Here is a 20948-nt window from a genome sequence, read left to right on the forward strand (position 1 = left end):
TAGAAACCATATGATGTTCCTCACAGAAGATGGCCTGAATCACCTCTCTCAGGCTGGGAGCCTCCCTCTCAGTTCTGAGCTGTGAGGGCTCCGAGAAGGATTCAGTGCAGAACAGGGATCCTTTTCCATGACACCCGGCCCTACTCCCACACCACATGCAGATGCCAAGGTCTCAGCTGGCACAGAGAATGCTCTGGGGATCCTGACTACTCACACTAACATCTGTGACTGTTAATCCTCCTATGACAACCTCATTAGATTAAAAAATGCCTCACAGATTAGTGGAGCTCATGCTGAGTGTATCTGGGTGGAGCATGGAGATGTGGCCTTGAGTGTCACTGTGCTCCCTGGCCTCTCCCTCTCTCTCTCTGGCACTGTTCCCCTAATGGGCTTCCCAGCCACCATGAACTGAGCAGCCTGCCCTGCCCCGCCATGCCCTTCCACTGTGATGTCTCTGCCTGGAAACCAGCTGACCACTGACTGAATCCCCCAAACCGTGAGCTCAGTGAACTCTCTTCTTTTCTAAACTGGAAATGTTGGCTATTGTATCACAGTAGTGGAACACTGACTAATTTGACACTGCACGGGGCCAGGCAGCTTGTGACCACAGGGCTCTGGATGGGAGGAAGACAACAGACCACCCGTGTGTCCTCAGGCTGTCTTCTCACCTCCCGTTGCACAGCTGCATGGAAGTACCCTGTGCCCACCTGGGCTGCACCCTCTGCTGCTGCAGCTAAAATGGAGCTGAGCTGTGTGTGACTGGAACACAGTACTGCTGGAAACTGCAGCAGTGGTCAGAGCTGACCTGCTCTTTGGCCACACCCCGCCATCCTGTGTCCCCTTCCCACCTCTGAGACAATGCCCTGGCTCTTGTGGTCACGATCCACTCATGATAGTGAGCTCCTGGTGGCTCATGTGGGGTCTTTCTAATGGTGGACCTAGAGGCACCCGGGAAGTTGGCAGGGATGGTGTCATGGGGCCAGTTGATGAAAGGATGCCTGCCCACTCAATCCATGTCCCACTGAGTTTATTGGCCACCTGCTCTGCTACAGAGTTAGCCCAGCCCACCCGGCCCCGAGACCCCAGAACTCTGAGACGTCCGCAGCCTACAAAATTAACCAAGGTGGCTTGAGGGAACGAGGTGGGCATGTGTGCCCTGCTGGAACCTGGCTGCCTGTAGTTCCCCAGCACAGCCCATCGGCTCAGGAAACATAAAAGAGGGCAAGTGTGAGGAAAGTTAATAACTGCTCTTACTTGTTGTGTTTATTCTGTTCGAAGCAGGTTATAAAAAATGCTGTGCAATTAAAGAAAAAAGAAACAGGAAAAGCCTTTGAAAACAGCTTTGAGGTAAGGAACGGGGTGATGCTATGAGCTGGGGGCCAAGTCCTCTGTGGCACAGGGAGTCCCAGGGTGTCAGGCTGCTTTCCCTGAGGACAGGGCGTCATCAGCAAGCCCTGCTCCTGTGTCTGCTTGCTAGGGCCGGTACCACAGTCCCCGAGCCGAGGCGGCTTTGCTTCTCACCTGGTCTGGGCCCCCACGCTGCCCCAGCCAGGGCAGGGCAGGGTGCACGCCAGCCTTCCAGGGACACCTAGGGGAGGCAGCTTCTGCCCCACCCCGTGATGTGGCTGCCGTGGGACTGGCCCTGGTCCGCAACGGTGAAAGCACACTGTATATAATGCTTCATCAAATGATACAGTGAATGTTTTAATTTTAAGAATTGGTTACAGTAAAAGACACATTGTAATTAATCCCACTCAAGTCTCCCAGCTGCTTGGAGTTCACTTACCCCATTACGCTTGCCGCTTTCTGAGGCAGTTCTGAGTCCTCTTTCCTGAATGCCTTTAGTGACACTGTGGCAGCTGCCTCGATGTCCTGAGTCAATCCAAAACATTTGCCTTTCATGGTTATTTTGACTCTGGGGAAGAGCTAGAAGCCACACCACACCAGAGACCGTGAATAGTAAGATGGGAGTGGACAGTGTCATGTATTTTATTCAACAGGAATTGCCATAAATATTTGGTCAACACAGGAAGATCATAACACATACTGCATGTTTTCAGTTAAAAATGTGTTACAGGAAAAGACACGTCGCCATGAACCCCCTCAAACACTCTCACCCCCTCCCTCCACACACACTTGTCTTTTACACACACAATGTGTCTTTTACTGTAACAGGTTTTTTAAAATGTAAGCATTCGTCATAGCTTTCAGTCATGTCTTGGTACCTACCATGTCCCACCGGACACTGCCCCTATCCTTAGTGGCGTGCCCCGGGGAGGGCTGGCTCGCAAGGGCAGAGCCAGTGTGTTCCACGCAGCAGGAAGAAGTGCTCGGCTTTCAAACACCATATGCTGGTCCGGCCTCACCTAGCCCACACGCACACACAGCCTGGCCTCCTCCTGCTCCCCAGTCCCTCAGGGCCCCTGGTCTCCTGGTGCCCTGGCCTGAAGCCTTGGGTCAGAGGCTCCTGCTCAGCCATCTTTACCCTGTGCAGAGGGCTCACCTCCCCCATAGATCAGCTGTGACCTGCACCCAATGCCCAGCGCAGGCCTCTGTCCTGGGCTCCTGGACCCCCATCCCTACTGCCACTGCCCTTCAGTAAGTGTCCCAGGCCCACACTCAGTGGGTCCCCAGCCGCCGGGGCTCACAGACTTCTGAGATGCCACCGCCTACCCAGTGTAGACAGACATCCAAGGCAGCCAGAGAACTGCGCTGGACGCCACTGCAGGGTGCAGGCAGCTGCGCTGTGACCTCCTCCATCCCCCCTGCAGCGAGTCAGGCCAACCCCTCCGCCAGCTGGGCCTGGGTCTGGGGAGAAGGAGGCAGCCTGCACTCCAACCAGGCCTCCCACATCCCTGGGCCGGAAGGGACCTGCATTCTTCTGTCACTGGTGGAGTCCTGTCCGCCCAGGAACAGGCACAAACTCCTCTCCAATGCACCGACCCCATCCTCTCCACACAGCCTGCTTCCCACAAGGCCACCTCAATAAAGAGGCAGCGAGTGCCAGAGGACACCACCTTCTCCCTAGGCCTACAGTGGTGTTTGGAGGCAAAGGATGGTATTCAGCTGAGCATGGTGACGCTCATCTGTAATCGCAGCTTCTCCAAATGCTGAGGCAGGAGGGCTACAAATGCAAGCCCAGCCTCAGCAATATAACAAGTGTGTCTAAGATCCAAAAATAAAAAGGCACCAGGGTACAGCTCCATGACAGAGCATCCCGGGCTTAATTCTCCCTTAGGAAGAACGGAAGCTGCTCTGCCACCAGGCCTACTAGAGTAGGGCTTTGGAGCGGCCTCCTTATGTGACTTTCTATCCCCAGACCCTAATAAAAACCCGAGCATTCCTCCTGCTGTAGGCACATGGAACTCAAGCTCACATGCCCAGTGGCATTCAGGAGTTGGAGAAACTGCACAGAACAGCAAACCCAGTAACAGTGGTTTAAATGAAACACTGGTTCATTTTTCTCTCACAAAATGAAAGACAAAAGGCAGGAAATTCCAAGGTGCACAGCATCTCCTCAGTGTCTGTTTTGCAGGCTTAGTCCAGCTCTTTCCTCTGGCACGATGGGGTTGACTTTTTTTGTGTGTGTGGTTTTTTTTTTTTGTTTGTTTGTTTTTTTTTTTTTTTTTTTGAGACAGGGTCTCTCTATGCAGTTCAGGCTGACCTTGAGCTCACTTTGTAGCCCAGGCTGGTCTCAAACTCGCAACGATCCTCCTGCTTCGGCCTCCTGAGTGCTGGGATTACAGGCATGAGCCATCATGCCCGGCTAGATGGGGTTGCCTTTTAAACTCATGCTCATAAGAGGGTTGCTAGAGTCACTGCCATCACAGCCAGTCCAAGCAGGAGGGAAGGTGAAGGGCTCTGATGCACACTCCCACTGAGTATTCTCTTGTTTTAAGGTGCTGTGCTGGAAGCCCAACCCAACAACCTCTGCTTCCTTTGTATTACCTGGAACTATTTGTGTGGCTGCCCAAGCTTCAAAATGAGGTTGGAAATTGAAGTATTTAAACTGGGCTATTGCCAAACCCTCAGAGCATCAAGAGCCTCCATAGCAAGGAAGGGAGGAGAATGGAGAGCTGGTCAGAAATCGACAGCCTTTCACACATCTCTCATCGCAGTGCTCCGTGGCCTCCAGTCTTCTCATCTTCCCTGGGGCCACCTGTGTCTGCCTCTGCTCCCCTTCCAGTGATGAACCCTTCACAAACAGATCATCTTCATGCCTGCGTGCGTCTGGGGACTGACCCCAGGAACTTCAAACTCAGCAACATTTCCAGTCTTTTTCCGTTTTTGTTTTTTTTTTTTTTGTTTTGTTTTGTTTTGAGACAGTATCTAGCTAAGTCACTAAGTTGGCCAGGCTGGGCTAGAATTTGAGATCCTCCTGCCTCAGCCTCCCAAAATAGAGAGAGTACAAATATCTATCACCATGCAGCTCGTTAATCAATTTTCCTTTCTCTTCCTCTACCCCAACCTTTCCATCCTACTGTCCCAGATCAATAAATGTTTATTGTTTTTAAAAAAGCAGTAATTCTTACTATTAGTGCCTTGGGATGCGTCTTCCATTTCTAACTCCAGTCACTATTTTAACCATGAATTAACATTGTACATCTCATGAGCAGACACAGCAACCCTGACCTCAGTGGTAAACTCGACTGGTCTGGCAGTGCCAAGCCAGCGCCTCTCACACATGGCTAATCAATGAGTTTATTTGGTCTGGGATCCCTGTCATTATCGGTAGCCACAACAATAGTCACTCGGTATCTCTGTGAGCCTTTGAGTCTGTCTAGCTCCTTCACCCACATTATCTGAGTGTCTTTTTAAGTAGCTCTTTTATGTGGCACTGCCGCAATTATCTCCTTTACAGATGATGAAACAGAGGCCAGGAGAAAGTACACTGCTCGCCCACGGCGTGTGATAGAAGTTTGAACTTGAACTTAAATGCCGGTCTTTTGACTTCAGGTCTCGAACTTGGTCATCAGACTTCAGGCCTTGATTCCCTCGCTTTCAAGACGGGGAAATCAATTTACAGAGATGATTTCTAACACAATGTTTCTTTTAGAAACAGAACCTAAGGCGCACTTAAAATTTTTAGTCACCTCTAAAAAGTAAAAGGAAGTAATTGAAATTAATTTTCACAATAGAACTTTATGTGATTCAAGCTATAATTTTAGCATCATGACGAAAATACCAATGAGATTTCATTCTTCCCTCTTCTCCACCTTTAAAAGGCAAAGCGCTGAGAATCACACTCCCTAACCCCTCGTGGCATCTCCTGTGGTGGCCCCTCTGGTTTCCAGCAGGGATTCACCGACAAAGATTTTGCCAAAAGCTTTGGGACCAGCAGCCCCGAGTGCTGGAGCCCAAATGGTGACAGAGCACAGTGGAAACTTAGGAGATGGAAATGTGTGGCTGGGAACCCGAAGACCCCGGCCAAGCGCACTCAGACTCTTTGCAGAAGCTACTGCCTGGGGCCCTGGGGAGAGAAAACCAGGCCAGAGGTCTGACAGGCTCTGGTGTTTCAGAAATAAAAACCCAGATGGCTTGAGATACTTTTCAATGTAAGTGTGTGCGAAAGTTCGGGAGACAGTTACAACGTTCCCCAAAGAAGCAGCTGATGAGCTGGTATCTGGGGTCACCAATTCAAGGTAAGCACTGGTGGCAGATTCAGTCCTGGTCAGGAGCACGTGAGGTGAAGACTTCGTGACCCCTTAAATGTGCTGGTGGCAATGAACATAATTTCTTTTTTTTTTTTTTTTTTTTTTTTTTTGTCTTTTTCGTTTTTATCGGTACCAGGGATCGAACTCACGACTGCCTGCTTGCAAGGCAGGCGCTTATGCCGCTGAGCTAAATCCCCAGCCCCAATGAACATAATTTCAAAGATGGATTGGCGGGCCTGAGCGCTCAGAGATGTCAAAACCTGCAGAGGCAGGAGAATCAAGAAGCTGAAGCAGGCTTCGCCTCAAAGATGCCCCTGACGGCAACTCACTTGCAAAAACTAGTACAGAGAAGCTGGCACAAAGCACAGCAAAACTACGGCCCTGCGGCTCCGAATGCCACACTTAGCTGCCATTTATAATCATCCCCGTGGGCAGAATGGCCACGGATTGCGGCATCTAGGTAACAAGTCTGAATACCTTTTTAAGTTGAGCAACACCTTCGAGATCCACGACACCCCAGAAGCGCTCAAGTGGCCAGAACTATCCCGTGGCTGGGAGTCAGGCAAAGGCTCTGCTGGTCTGCAGCTTGCTAACCTACTTAGAGTCATTTCGCAGTGGCTGCTGTCTCCACAGCAACTTCCTGGTTAAATCGGGACAACTCTGGAGCTCTCCCAAGCCCCTTACAAATTCAGATCACCGTTCCCAATCTAGCAACGTCTCCCCTCCAGAAGGGGCACCCTTGATCATTCAAGATGAACACAGGGATGATGAGGAGGGTTCCTCCATCCCAAAGAATATTTTTAAAAGCCAATGTCTGATTGTACTTTATCACATCTCAGTTCAAGCTAACCACATTTCAGGTGACCAAAAGCCACACATGTTGAAAAGCTCGACTCAAATGTTTCAAAGGTAAATTTAAAGTTGAGCACTGAAGTTTAAGATTTCACAACCAATTTAGTCTATAAATTACCTACAACAGTCACTTGTGTACATTCCCGCCAAAGCCGACCTGTATCTGGAGAAACTCTCCCGAGCAGAAAATGTCTTAGAGCATCACAAAGCGCTACTGCCATCTGGTGTCAATACTGCAAATTGCAAACAGGTTCCCCTAGGAAATAATCAGGTTTTAACAATGTTTCGGGCCTTCTGACCACATCTGATCCAGGAAAGCTTGTTTAAAATGCAGTGCTGCAGACACTCCAGGACAGGCCCCAAATACCCACGCTTTAAATAAATATCCAGAGCGATCTGAGAAGTGCTGATGTAGAGGACATTCTTAGATGATGCAAACGTAGAAAATTCAGGGGCAGCAAATACCAGAAATTTTCCAGTTTTTTGGTGATCATAGCTAGAAGATTATTGTTCTCTTAGTGTACTGGGTTCCATGGAGTTGTCTCTTATTCTAGATAGACACTTCCAATACACACAACGTTCAAAAGAATCCTCAATCAATGTTTTCTACAAGACTTAAAGAACTGTGTGTCACATGCACGCATGTACGTGCCACATAAGCGTGCGCACATGCACACCCTCACCCTTGGGTGCACTCCCTTTAGCGGATATGTGTAACTTCCCACCCCAGCCCCCTCTGCCCTCACCTCTTGCAAACTGTCCCTCTATATGGAATAGCGCCAGCCTTTCCCCTCGACAACCTGCCCTCCCAGAACGTAGGCCAGACATCGCCTGCTTGGGGAGCCTTCCAGGCTGAGCTGGATGTCCCCCCTTTGCCCTTCAAGTGCCCTGTGGGTAACTATGCTTCTGACACAACTGTCACCTTTTCTATGGAAGGGCTGTCTCTCATCTCTGTGACTCCACAACCCAACAAAACCTCTAGCACAAAGCAGGTATAACTAAGTATTTACTAGGTAAATAAGTGTATTCTAAGACAACAGGTAGTCTCATATTTTAAGTTAAAATAATCATGCTAAGGTGTCTACAGGGCACCGACTACAACACCCCCTGCAGCTCGGGCCTTTAACAGGAGTCTGGGCAACTCCCTTCCCAGCTCGGAGGAGTGCAGGGAGAGGGCAGGAAGGAACAGAGCAACCTGGGAATGTCCTCGCCACCTCCCAGGAAGGGAGCCATTTCCCCAGAGGACAGAAGCCTGTCCCATCTCGCCTGGCTAATCTGACAGAAGCCAGCTGCAGCGCTTGGCCTGCCTTGGGGAAGGCGTGCTGAGACCAGGACCCACATGCCGCTGTTTGCCCCCTGGGGACAGGGGCACAGGGGAGGGTAATTGACTTGTCTCCCAAATTTATTAATTCCGAGCTGCACTATTTGATGTGGTTTCCAGGCCAGTGGTTGAAACCTGCCCCCTTCCTTCCCACCTCCCCCGACCCAAGCTGCAGTGACCCCAAAGGAGGTGGTGATATTCCACGTTAGTCCCCCAGTGAGACTCAGTGCTGGTGGGCACTAGAAAGAGAGACTCCATGCAGACAAGAGCTACTGAGATGCAAGTACTGCTGGGCACGGGCAGGTTTTATAGCTAGTGTGCAAGCCCAGGGTGCTCCACAGCCCTGGGTCTTCAAGGCATGATGAGCAGGGGCCCTGGGATGAGTCCTCAGCCGTGAAGAGGAGAAATCAGTGACCGCTGCTGCCGTGTCATGAGGCCATGCGGGAAGACAGGACCAGGACAAGGACAGGAAGTGTTGTTATGGGAAGGGCGCCACCATGCCACTGTCTACCAGAACATGGGACATTCCAGATGGGCAGCACTGTTTATCTCCAAGCACCAGGTTTAGGTCCTAACATTGTTTCCTGCTTTGTGTTCAAATTTCCACATCTCCTACGATTAGCACGAATGGGTTTTATATGCAAGGAAACAGAACAAAGAAAAAAAATGGAAGATTGTGACCCAGAGATCAAGTTTGTGTTCAAATCCGTATCTTGCAGGAAATAAGGCCCAGTGGCCACATCTGAAGAAACAGCTGTGAGCAGTGGGAGAAGGGGGAATCCTCTTTCCAGCAGGGGGGCCTGGAAGGAGGCCCCAAGGGCAGGGAAAGGGGAGAGCCTAGAAGATAAGGGTAGACTGGTGATTTGAATGGAGGTGGTAGTAACAGAACCCAGGCAGAGGAAACAGGAGCCAGGCCTCCAGGGTACTCCAGCATTAACCTAAGGTCACATTCTCATGACTCCAGCCTTCAAAGGCTCATCACAGAGACCTTTATTTAGCCTGAGCATCTGTGCTATATGGTTCCAACAGCCAAAGATGGAGGACCGAGCAACCAGTGGAAGGCCAAGAAGAGCAGTCAAGTAGAGATCAGGGTTTCTCTGCACTGCTTCATGCACACCCTCAGTGTATTGGTCACTGTCCCACTGCTGGGACAAAATATCTGACAGCCACAACTGAAAGGAGGAGCAGTTTATTTTGGCTCACAGTTTCAGTGGGTACAGTGCATGATTGGTTGGCTTCAAGGCAGAAACTCTATGGCCAAAAGATTTAGTGGAATAGCATAGCAGGAAAAAGCTGCTCAGTCCACAGTAGCCAGGATGCAGACAGAGTCACAGACACAGTTGGGAAGAGAATACCCACTTCCAAGTCATGCTCCACCACTTCCAACCAAGATCCCCCTACAATCATGAGAATTTTGAGAAATGTTTTAGAGCTAAATCATAACATTTCACCACTGGCCCCAAAAGGTTCATATCCATCTCATTATGCAAAATGTATTTAGTCCATCTCTAAGCATCAGCAGTCTTTAACAGTTCAAGCACTGCTGAAAAGTCCAAAGTCTCTTCTGAGACTCAAGATAAACTCCTAGCTGTGAGCACCTGTAAAAAAAATTCAAAAACAGTTAAGTACTTCCAACATACAGTGGCACAGAGTGAACATTTCCATTCCAAAAGGAAGGAATAGGGGTAGAACGGAACTGGACCCAGGCAACGCCAATACCCAGCAATCCCCATAGTTCCAGTCCAGCCCACAAGTCAGGTTTTGGTGAGATGGGACTTCCAAAGAGCTGGGGCCAGGCCAGGCCCTGTGGTCTTACTTCTTGTGACCATCATGCCCTTTCTCTCAAGCTAGCATTGCTCATGGCCTGCAGCTCTCCTCAGCAGATACTCTATGTTCTTCACAAGGAGTCTCCAGTACACCTTTGGCTTCACTCTCACAGCTTCACATATTGTCCGGGACTACAAGCCTGTCACATATTTTTCCTCGGTCTCTCAGGTCTTTTTCTGAAACCTGGTGAAAGCCTTTGTGATTCCATAACTGTTCTATTCTGCATGCCTGCAAAACCAGCACCCTGTGAATGATACCAAGGTCAGCTGCCAGCTTGTGCAGTAGCTGGGCCCCTTGGATCATGGCTGCAGTGGCTCCTGAGTCTCTGGTTGGCTGAACTCAGGGATATACTTTCCTAGGCAGCCTTGAATGAGGAAGCATCCCAGGAACTCTCTTCTTAAAATAAATATTTACAGTTTGACACCCTTAGGCATGAAGTTACTGAAGTCTTGCTGATTTCTCAGATGCCTTAAAGCACCTAGTCCCTGTACAAAATACTTTGCTTCCTTTTTAATGCTGATCTTTCCAGCAACCAAGCTCTCCTTTGTCCCAACTCTGCAGGTACTTCCCTTCTGATGAAAATGCAAACTTTTCTTGATTTTCACTGTTGATCTGGCTAAAAGCAGCTTTGAAATTTCCTCTACCAGATTTTTTTTGTTGTTGTTGTCTTTTTCCTTTTTATGGGTACCAGGGATCAAACTCACAACTGCCTGCTTACAAGGCAGGCACTTATGCCGCTGAGCTAAATCCCCAACTCCTCTACCAGAATTTTAAAATCTGCCATATTTAAATTCAAGTTCACATAGTCTTAGGATATGGTCAAATACTTTGCCAGAATGAAATATGCACGGCTTCCAGTCCAGTTTGCAACAGAGTCCTCCTTACCAACGGAGACCTCAGGAGCCTGGGATGCATTCTTCGTCATCCATCAAGCTCTGCTAGGGCTTCCCTAGCCTGCATCTCCAAACTTTTCCAAACTCTCCCCACAAACCAGTTTCAAAGGCTTCTACGTGGTCAGGTACAATCCTGGCAACGACTGCATTCTCAGTAGCAATTTTCTGTATTTGTCAGTTTCCCATTATGGGCACAAAATACCCAACAGCTGCAACATAAAGGGGAAGAGACTTATTCTGGCTCATGGTTTCACAGGCTTCAGTGTGTGGTCAAGGCAGAAATGGCACAGTAGAGGCCATGGGGGAGGACAGCTGCTCAACACATAGCATCCAGAAAGCACAGAGGGAGAAGGAGCTGGGGATGAGAGCACACCCTTGCAAGTCACACCCCAGGGACACCTCCTCTGACCAGGCCCCGCCTAACGTGAGACTATTAGGGGATATTTTAGATTTAAACCTAACATTCTCGGTGCAGTCTAGGTAGGCTGTGAGCTAAGGGTGCAGACTGGCCCCAACCAGCGCAGTCCCACGGAGGTGGCAACGGCTACTTCTCAGCAACATGGCCCTGCCCAAGCCCCAGTGCCACAGCCCTGTCCCCTGGCCTGTGGCTCTCACCACCCTCTGGAGAAGGGGTTAATGAGGAAAATGTGCAAAGATCACAGGAACCCAGCAGTGAGCCACATCTTAGGAGTGCGCAAGCTGGCAAGGCAGGGATGCAGGCCTCAGGCCCCTGTTCTTTGAGATTCCAGGAGAAAGGCTCAGAGTTTCCTCCTGCTTGTGTTTGCCTCTGAGCACCAGCTTCCACAGAATCCACTCACAGACTGGCAGCACTCCACTCTACGTTCATGGAGTTTATTATTTGTGTGTGTGTGTGTGTGTGTGTGTGTGTGTGTGTGTGTGTGTATGTATGTGTTTTCTTTTGTTGTGCAACTGAAGATTGAACCCATCCCTTCCCCCACTGATTGTGAACCTCTCTTAGAAGCGAGGAGTGTGGTCCTCTTCCATCCCTGAGCCTCTCTGCTCTAGGGTACGTGGGGGCCAGATCAAACATTCCTGTCCCTGTCCTTCTCATGGTCTCAGAGCTGGGCGAGGTGGGAACCTAGGCATGGTGGTGCAACCTAAGCCCAGCACTCTAGTGAGCGGAGGCAGAAACATCACAAGTTCAAACCTAGAATGGGCAATTTAATGATGGCAAGACCCTCTCAAAAAATTAATAAGAGCTGGGATATAGCTCAGTGCAAAGATCCTAGGTTCAGTCTCTGGTACAGCAAATGAAAATAATAATGCAAAATATCCAAGATGCATGAAATATCTAAATTTAAAATAAAGGCATGTTTCTTAAAACTGGTTTTCCCTTTTGCATCAGGCCCAACACAATTAAACATGACATGACATAGACTCTAAGGTGACACTACCATAAGCAGAAGGCCACCCTCGACACTACCAGGGACAGCTGGACTCTCAGCTCGGTGGGGCCCAGGAGGCTGCATTGCATTTCTGGGTGCTGCTCCAGCGCTGTGCTGACCCTCAAGACTGTGGCACCCATGAAAAGTCACAGCTCAGCATCCTGCACCAGTGCAGAACGAGACTTGGACCAGAGAGAACTTCACCTGTATGACCAACCCAGGGCTGGACACACTGACTTGCATGGGACTTCCGGCCAAGAGGCAGAGGGGACAGAGAGATGGAAAAGGGAACTGAAGGAAGGGCCCAGAGGCCGGGGAGAGTTGGGAGGTAGCTGGTCATCCAGAGCCACAGAGTGCAGCAGCGGGGACCCTAGCCTGCATGTTTCAGCCTGAGACTCCCACATGCATGGCTGTGAATGCACCCACAGGGAGGGTCACCTCCAGAGCCAGAGATGATGGCACATGCTGGAATTCTTGCTCTCAGGAGGCTGAAGCAAGAGGATGTCAATTTGAGATAGGACCTTGTCTCAAAATAGTAAAAGAGGGTCAGTGCTAGAGCTCAGTGTGAACGGCCTAAGTTCGATGCCTGGTATGAGCCAAAAAAGGGGAAGGTACCAGGAGCAGCAGGAGGACAGGGAAAGGGAAAAGGAAGAAAGAGACAATTGCTTTTCGGTGCCAACAGATGGGCTGCCCACAGCTTGGTAGAGGGGCCAGGCCTTCTGGCCTCTGATTTCCAAGCAGGGAGGTTTGGGCCTGGCTCCCATCTCACAGGGTGAGGAGCTGTGTTCCTGGGATGGGGTATCCAAACCCAGAAGGAAGGCCAATGAATACCTGAAGGTGACACAGATTCAGCTGTGCTCCCCTGCCCCCTGGCATGGTCCCTGGCCTACTCATAGTCCAAGCTTCTTCATCCCAACATGCTCACCCCCTTCTTCTGCTCCCATAGCAGCCTCCAGTCAGAGTCAGTCTGTCCTCTAAGAACCCCACTGCCACCAGCTCGGCCCTCCCCTTGAGAATCTTCAGTAGCCACCCCCGCCCCCATTGCTTAAGGGTGAACTCTGCTTGGCATTTAAAGCCCTACACGTCCCCTCCCTCTGGACTAGTGTACACATGGTTGCCCTGCAAAGGCCTCTGCTGCTTTTGCAAAGCCTCCCTGGATCTCCTCCTTCCCCTCCCCTTCTCTCTCCTTCTCCTGGAATGTCCTCTTGCCCTTCAAATCCCACTCCTGCCTTGCCCTCAGCCCTCACTGCGGGACCAGCGTGCCCTCCCTCTCCAAGAGGCCTGCGTGTCCCCAGCCCCCAGCCCCTCACTCTGCTTCCCTCACCTACACCAGCCCCCTGCTCTCCCTTCTTAGATCCCAGCTCCTTTGGGGTGGGACGGGGCCACCCCCTCTTGCTTGCTGTCTTCCCCAAGCACAGAAGCGGGGACAGCAACTCAGATGCACCAAAGAAGGCCCTCAGGGCGCCTCCCACCTGCACCCTAACCTCATTCTGTGAGGTTGTTGTCCCCTGGAATGGTGTGTCCCCAACCAGCTTAGACGCACCCCCTTCCCAGCTGTCTTGCTGGCTGGGTGGCTCCAAGGCCCTCTGTCAGGCTGGGACCTGCTCTGCTGGGTGGGCGGAACCCACACATTCCTTCAGAATTAAACAAGCTCCCACTGGCTCCAGCGCCCGGAGTGAGAAACATCCGAACATCCGCTGTGCTTTTGGAAGCCACTTTTCCCCCTCCCTATGCAGTGAGGCCCACTTGGCTCCAAAGAAAGTTCCGTGGTCTCTGTTCAGTGACCTCCACAGCCCCCAGGGTGGAGGGGTGAAACGTCATAGCTGTGGTCACTGGAAACTGGGGTCAAGGCCTGAAATGTGCCCTTGGCTACTTCAAGCCTTGTGTTCATCCCGCTACATGTCAGCCATACACACATTCAGAGGCTCAAACACAGAGAGGGACACGCATGTGAGCACATGTGGATAGGCACAAACACATCCACAGGCAGCAAGACATGGATACACACGTGAACACATGCACATTCACACCACGCCAAAATGTACATGTGTGCACATGACATTTTCACATAAACACAAAAGATGCACCCACAAAAACGTGAAAATGCGTATAGGCACAGACACAAGCACGCCAGCATGCACACAGACAGGCATGTCTGCTCCCCCGACCAGCTGGTGGAGGTTAAGGGGGGTGGCCTGGCCACTTGGACAAGGCAAAGTCTCTGGCACAAGCCACCTCTCGTCTCCCCAGAGCAGTGTCAGGAAGGAGCTGGACTGATTTGAGCCATGCAGCTGGACTGATTTTTTCACATTTTACTGTCTTGGCCCAGAGACAGAACACCTTTTAGCAGGGACGAAAAGAGAGGGTGCTAATCATGCTGCTCCAACCTCCGCCAAGAGAAGGGAGAAAGCTAAGTAAGAAAAGAGAGAAGCTAAGTACAGCAGCGGAGAGCGAGCGTGAGACTGAGAGCGGGCTGGGTCTCACTCACTGCTGGCTCTGGGACGAGGCCACAGCCCCATGTGTCAGGAGACAGCAACACGGGAGGAGCTCAAAGGCTGCCCAGCACAGGGCTCCCCACGCCAGCTGACTCCTCTCCCTCATCTTTCTTGTCTTTTCCTGCCTTCCTTTGCTCTTTCTGGCTCTTGAACTAGAAGCATCCAGTACCCAGATGATTCTACCCACAGGGCGGTGAGAGAGGCAATGGTCTGAGATCTCCAGCAGCGGTGGTAGACAGATCCCGGAAGCTTCATGGGGCAGCTTTGACCAAAAGGCGCCCAGGCTGCTCTAGACAGTTGGAGCAGGGCTGGCCCTCCATAGGCTCGGCAGTCTTGCAGAATAGTTGTGTCAGTGGCTGAAGCAGCCCCCTCCTTCCAAGGGCCCGAGAAGCAGCAGCCCCCAGACCTGCCATGCTACGGGGCTGTTGGAGTCACACATTTCCTTTGACTTAGCTGATGAAACTTAGGACATTCGAATGATCCTGCCTGGACTCAGTCAGGATGGCTGGCCACTGTCACAGCCAGGGCCCTGGACAGTCATGGGGCCCGGCCAGTCCAAAAGCACGGTGCTTGTGTAGGCCAAAAGGCTGCTGTTTCAAGATACTCTCTTTCCATTGGTTAGAATAACACGCTGGTAATGTTAGAGGAAGTGCTTTACTGCCATCTGCAGGCCATCCGCCATAAGGAATACACAAATCATCTACCTTTGTAGTCATGAAATTATATAAAAACATGAAGATTTCCAAAGGATTAAAGCTCCCATGATAAGAACAGCTCCTCTTGGCTTGATGCTACTCTGCATGCGGCCTCCATGGCCCCTGTCACAGGCTGAGCTGTGTCCTCTCTAAATTTCTTTGTTGAAATCTTAGGAGATCAGACGTAAGGGCCTTGAAAGAGGCAATCAGGTAAATGGGTAAATAGGGTTGTTAGGTTGGACCCTGACTCCAGTCTGACTGGTGCCCTAAGGAGAATGACAGGGACACAGAAACAGGGGCATGGTGCAGAGGGTTAACCAGGGGAAGAGGGAGCAAGGGGGTGCTCCTGGAAAGCCAAGGAGGAAGCCCCAGAAGAACCTGGCCTTGCTGTCAACTTGTTCCTGGATTTCAGGCCCCCGAGATGTAAAAAGAAATACATCTCTGTCAGTTAAGCCACTCTGTCTGTGGCAGGAGTTCTGACAACCCTTCCTCACTTCCTCTGAACTGTCGCTGCCTCCCCATCCCCAGCTCAGCCCAAAGCCCCCGAGAAATTAAGCTTCACTCTGCAACCTTGGACTGACAGGTCTTTGCCTGGTACACAGCGCATCATGCCTTCAACTTGGACAAGCCCTGGTCCTCAGACCCTGACACAGGTCCCTTCAGGGGCGCTTCTGCCCTCCCAAACTCCACACTTTCCTCCGGAGCCCTCCTCTGCTCAGCCAGGCCCACATGGGACAGCCCAGAGGCCTCCGCCTCCATTAGGCCGCTGAACACACCAGGTCTCTGTTCACATGGCATCAGCCCCCGCAGTGAGACAGGCCGGGGCTGAGGGGAGCCTCATCCTCCCTCTGGTGGGTGCCAGCGGAGAAGGGAGCAGGAGCAGAGAGGGCTGGTCATTCCACAGGGCAGGTGTCGAGCTCTGTGGGACACCAGCCCCCGCAGTCATGGTACCTGGACCAGTGCTTCCTTTAGAGGCCCAGGAAGATGTTCTAATTTCTTTAAAAATCAGAAGAAAAAAAAACTAAATATTGTAATAGTAATGACTAATAAGTACCTCCACCTGGATCATATTCAGTCATACCAGTACAGTCCTGTGATACAATTTTTCATATTTTTTATGAAAGAAGGGGCCTGAGAAGGCCAAAATAATGGCGCAGGGCAGCCCAGGGTATCCTGGTGTTGGGGTTGGGCTAGCATGGGATTCTCTGTGTCACTCCTTGGGAGGGGGCTATGGCGTAAGCCCCTCAGCCCAGGTAGCCTGAAACGGTCTTCCAAAGCTGCACAATGGCCACCTTACAGTCACATAGTAAAACACACCCTGGAGGCCATGGGGCAAGGCAAGGAGGGTCACGCAGAGAGGAAGTGGCCATTGAGCCAGGGTGGCACAGGGGCTGGCGCAGGGCTTGGAAACCCAAGTCCATGCAGGGCACACAAATCTCACTGGTGAGCAGGTCCGAATCAGCCTGGCGATGTGTCTTGGTGCTGGGGCTCTGCTTTTAATGCTGATTTATGGAAACTGTGAGGTTGCCTGAAATCCACTTGGATTCCTCCTCAGTGAAGCAATGGTTCTGCGGAAGGAGGAACAGGGCTCAGCATCCCAAAAGGGTGGCCCTACAACTGGAGCTGTCCCACACCCCATGACCGGAGCCACCCCTCCAGGGTGTGCCCCAGGAGTGCTCCTTGGAGAACCGAAGATTCATACAACAGGATTTGGAAGTAACTGAGCCGGAGTTACTCATGTGAGCTGGTGTGACGCCCATCCGCATGTTGAGAGAGAAGAAAAGCTAATTGCAGAGAACTCGCTGGAATGACATGGTTTACACAGAATTTCAAAGCATGCAAAACACAAAATGTTCTAAGAAAATTTGCATGTGCAGAGGAGAAAGATGGGAAGAGGGAAGGCAGAAGGGACAGAGAAAGGAGGAGGAAGGGAAAAAAGGAAAGGGAAAGGGAAGGAAAAGAAAGGAAAGGAGGAAGGGGAAGAGGAAGAAAAGAAAAAGCGAAACGAAAGCCCCCAATCCAGGGCAGCGGCTCTTCCTTTGGGGTGGGCTGCAGCGGGAGGGAGGAGTCTGGCAGGGCCCCGGGAGGTCTCCAACTGCACTTGTAATCCCATTTCTGAAACCCATTTGCAGCTCCCTGGGTGTTTGTTGTATCACTCTTTGTTTTGGTGTATCTGTTCTTTATTTACTTTTATTCGTGTGTTTATTTACTTTTAATTGCCTTTGTTTTCCTGAATTGTCTTCTTTGTCTATCTGACTTATTGTTGAATGATAGTGCTTTGAGGAGAACAGGACCTGAAGGGGTGAAGAAAATGTTCCAGCCTTACAGACGGTGCCTTTGGGGTCCGAAGTCTCCCAGAAGATTTCCTGGTGCTTCAGCAACTCTGGGAGCAACACCCCTGGGGAGAGAAAATGCCCCCCACCAAGCCTGGGACCTGCACTCCACTCCTGGAGAAGTCAGTTGCCTCCAGGGGGTCCTCACACAGTGGAAGGCACAGGAGCTCAAGGCTGGGTGAGGAAACAGACCCAGACTCCCACTCCACGGCCCCACCCGTGGCTGTCCAGCATCCATGGGCTCCAGGCTCCTTTCCCTCCCCCAGAGCTACTGCCCAGCGTGTGGCCAGTCCCTGCTTCTCCTCCAGCTCCTCCAAGGACCCAGGACTCGACACCCTCCCACCTCCAACAGCAGAACTGGTGGCTCAGTCTCATGTTCCAGTCACCCTCCACGCAGAGCTCGGATTCTCCACCACAAAACCACCAAAGATTTGTGCTCTTAAAACTAGGAACGTTCAGCAGGTGTGGTGATGCACACCTAGAATCCCAGCCCTCTGGGAGGCTGAAGCAGGAGGATCTCAAGTTTGAGCCCAGTCTAAACAAGTTAGCAAGACTCTGTCTCAAAATAGAAGTAAATAGAAAGGAGTGGGGATGTAGTTCAGTGTGAGGGCCCTGGGCTTAATCCCTGGACCTGCACAGTGATGATGACCACAGTCATCCCTGTGGCCGTGGGCCCAGCCCAGGTATCCTGCCCACTGGCTTTCTGTGTATGTAGCCAGCGCCCTGATCCTAGGGTGTGCCCTTGTTCATCCATTCAACATCTAACCAGTATCTACTAGGAAGTTCATGCCTTGACTCGTGCTGGTGAGTTAACAGTGAACAGCTGTCCCCGTGGCTGCTCTGCAAGACACACTGAATTGAGCTATGGTAGCAGCGGGTTAAAGAGTATTAACAGAAAATACAGAAAATGCTGAGGCTGGACGCAGGTTACAGACCAAGTAGCCAGAACTTCAGTTATGTTTTAAATTAAGAAGGAGCCCCAAACGCTCACACACACATACAGGTTTTTGGAAGGTGACTGGATCACAGGAAGCTATAGCTCAGTGTACTCTTAGGAGGTGACCCTGGTTGGAAGAGTTGGATCACCAGAGTGCACCAAAGTGACCTGGAAGGGTGTGTCCCCCTCTTCACTGGCTGAGTCCTGACTGTCCAGATCCTTCCAGGGTGCAGTTTCTGCCTTGGAATCACCCAAGCAGGGATGGTAGCCATGAGCTGAAATAAAGCTCTCCTTCTTTAAGCACCGGTAACACTGTGTCTCAGCAAGGAGCAGGTGACTAAGACTCCTTCCACAGAGGTGGGGACTGACACCCAGGAGTGATATCACGCCTCAGTCACATGCTAATTAAGTACTAGGCCACTACTTGGAACTCTTTCTGATTCATTAGATGACCCAGAAGCCGTGGATATCTGGGACCAAAGCATGTGTCCTGTCCATGTTGGTGGTGGTTGCCAAGCTGGCCTTGGGGTGCCTCAGAATATCTGGGATGGTGCTGGGGCTGTGTCCCCTCCACCTAGATGCTGCCCTTGGGGACTAAACTTACCAGGCTGAATCAAAGGAGGAAAAGTGGAGATTTGGGGTTGTTCCCAGCCCCCAGACTTTCTCTGGGAGAGGGGCCACATCTGCCACCTGCACAGAGAGCAGAACCCAGGAGCTGAGCTGAGCACCCCTTCTCCCCACTTTCAGTCCTGTCACCCCTATGATATGAGGCTCCTTATCCAGGGCCCCAGGCCCAGAAGGCTCCACAGTATCTGCTCAGGAGAGGAAGGAGCCTCTGTCCCTGCGGGAGGAAAAGCAGGACAGCTCGGGCCCCGTGCCTGGCCCTCAGGACATGGGCTACGTTTGTCACCCTTTCAGAACTATAGCAAACCTCTGAGCTGGATTCAAACCCAGGAATTCAGACACCAGTGCAGGTGGAGATCCCGGGTCTTGTGCACATCTCCAAATGTCAGTGGCTCTGCCATCTTTCACAATGGCAGGGGGTACACTGGCCACAGTCAGCCAGGGACGTGTCTCGGTTGACTCACAGCATGTCTGACATTGGAATCTGTTGCCAACACGTAGAGTAGGAGAATTCTCATAAAAACACAGATGCGGAAATAGAAGAACTGGCTTCCCAGGGCTGCATTCCCCCACTACAACGTCCTGCTGCCAAGAGGGGAGACGCCTTGGTTCCTACCACTCCCTGACCGACCCAATGGGAGACCAGGGGCCATTTACCATCTTTCATCAGCCCTGAGTCAGCGCACAGCACATTACCTTCCTGGCCCTGGGGCACTGGAGCTTGGGAACCTCATCTTAGGACCCAAGAATGATTCTGCTAGTGGAAAATGTGGCTCCTCGATCTTTATATTTAGTAGATGGCCCTTTCCCAGCTTGCAGGAGCAAGAAACAGGGTAAAGGAAGGGCAGAAGGAAAGCAGGTACATTAGCCCAGCAGAAAGCGGCACTGTGCGGGGTGTGGGGGTGCATCCCTGCAATCCCAGCACTGCGGGAGGCTGAGGCAGGAGGATTGTAAACTGGAGCCAAGCAAGCCCGGACAACCTAGCAACTTAGTAACTTAGGGAGACCCTGTCTCAAAAAATAAAAGGGGGGCTGGGGATTTAGCTCAGCGGCATAACTGCCTGCCTTGCAAGCAGACAGTCCATGAGTTCGATTCCTGGTACCAATAAAAAGGAAAAAGACCAAAAAAATAAAAAATAAAAAATAAAAGGGCTACGATGTAGCTCATTGTGAAGGTCCTAGATTTCTTCAATCCCCAGCACTGCAAAATAAATAAACCAATCAAGCAGGACTGACTGAGGCCAGGAGAGTGAGAGTTGAGCCTCATAAGGGCTGTGGGCCAGCCCTGCACTTCCGTCTCTTCAGATTCTAAAGGTGGGCTGAGTCCTAGAGCAGGTGCTGGTGGCCACAGGGGAGGGAAGGGGTCCCCAGGCCTTGTGGCCTATGCAGGGACCCAAGACACTCACACAGCACCCCACGCGGACACTGCATGCCGCCTACTCTGCGTTTAAACAAATATCTACTCACTTATCAGAGGCTTGGTGGACTCGCACTGGAATAACCCGAGGTGTGGAGCTGAAAAAGCAAATGAGATGTTTTCCTGCACGTTGGGACAAGAAAGCCACAATCCTATCTGAGCTGGCAGAGGACATTTGTTACAGTGAATGGGCACCCAGCTCCCTCAGGCACGTGGTTTAGGAACCACTGACCTGTACACCATTGTGGCTTTGGGGCCCTCTTGATAGGACAAGACAGACTGCCATGATGGCCTGCCGTGTCTCCAGGCACCAGGCATCACTTTCCAGCCTTTAGTAGCTGCTGTGTGAGATGGCTTCTGGGTCAGAGTGACATTAAAGGGACACAGCTGGCCACCCCAAGAGCCACCAGACCCCTCCCCAGCCCAGTGGCTGTCTGTCCTTCTGTGGCTGAGTCCAAGCATTCAGTCCACTCCCAACCCGGTCCCTGCTGTATC

The 20948-nt window shown here is 51.3% G+C and overlaps 1 long non-coding RNA gene across 1 annotated transcript; it reads right to left on the bottom strand.

Moving 5' to 3' along the window:
• Window positions 1–9000: 9000 nt before the first annotated feature.
• On the bottom strand, window positions 9001–15347 carry LOC134471211 (uncharacterized). Its single transcript, XR_010040522.1, has 2 exons — window positions 14442–15347; window positions 9001–10756 (listed from the first exon to the last, which is right to left on the bottom strand). It is a non-coding gene; the product is annotated as an uncharacterized LOC134471211 (long non-coding RNA).
• Between the last annotated feature and the right edge of the window lie 5601 nt (window positions 15348–20948).

The sequence above is a fragment of the Cavia porcellus genome, unplaced genomic scaffold (assembly GCF_034190915.1).
Source record: "Cavia porcellus strain 051 isolate PalLab524CR breed Dunkin Hartley unplaced genomic scaffold, mCavPor4.1 scaffold_1, whole genome shotgun sequence".
In the NCBI taxonomy this organism is placed as follows: Eukaryota; Metazoa; Chordata; class Mammalia; order Rodentia; family Caviidae; genus Cavia; species Cavia porcellus.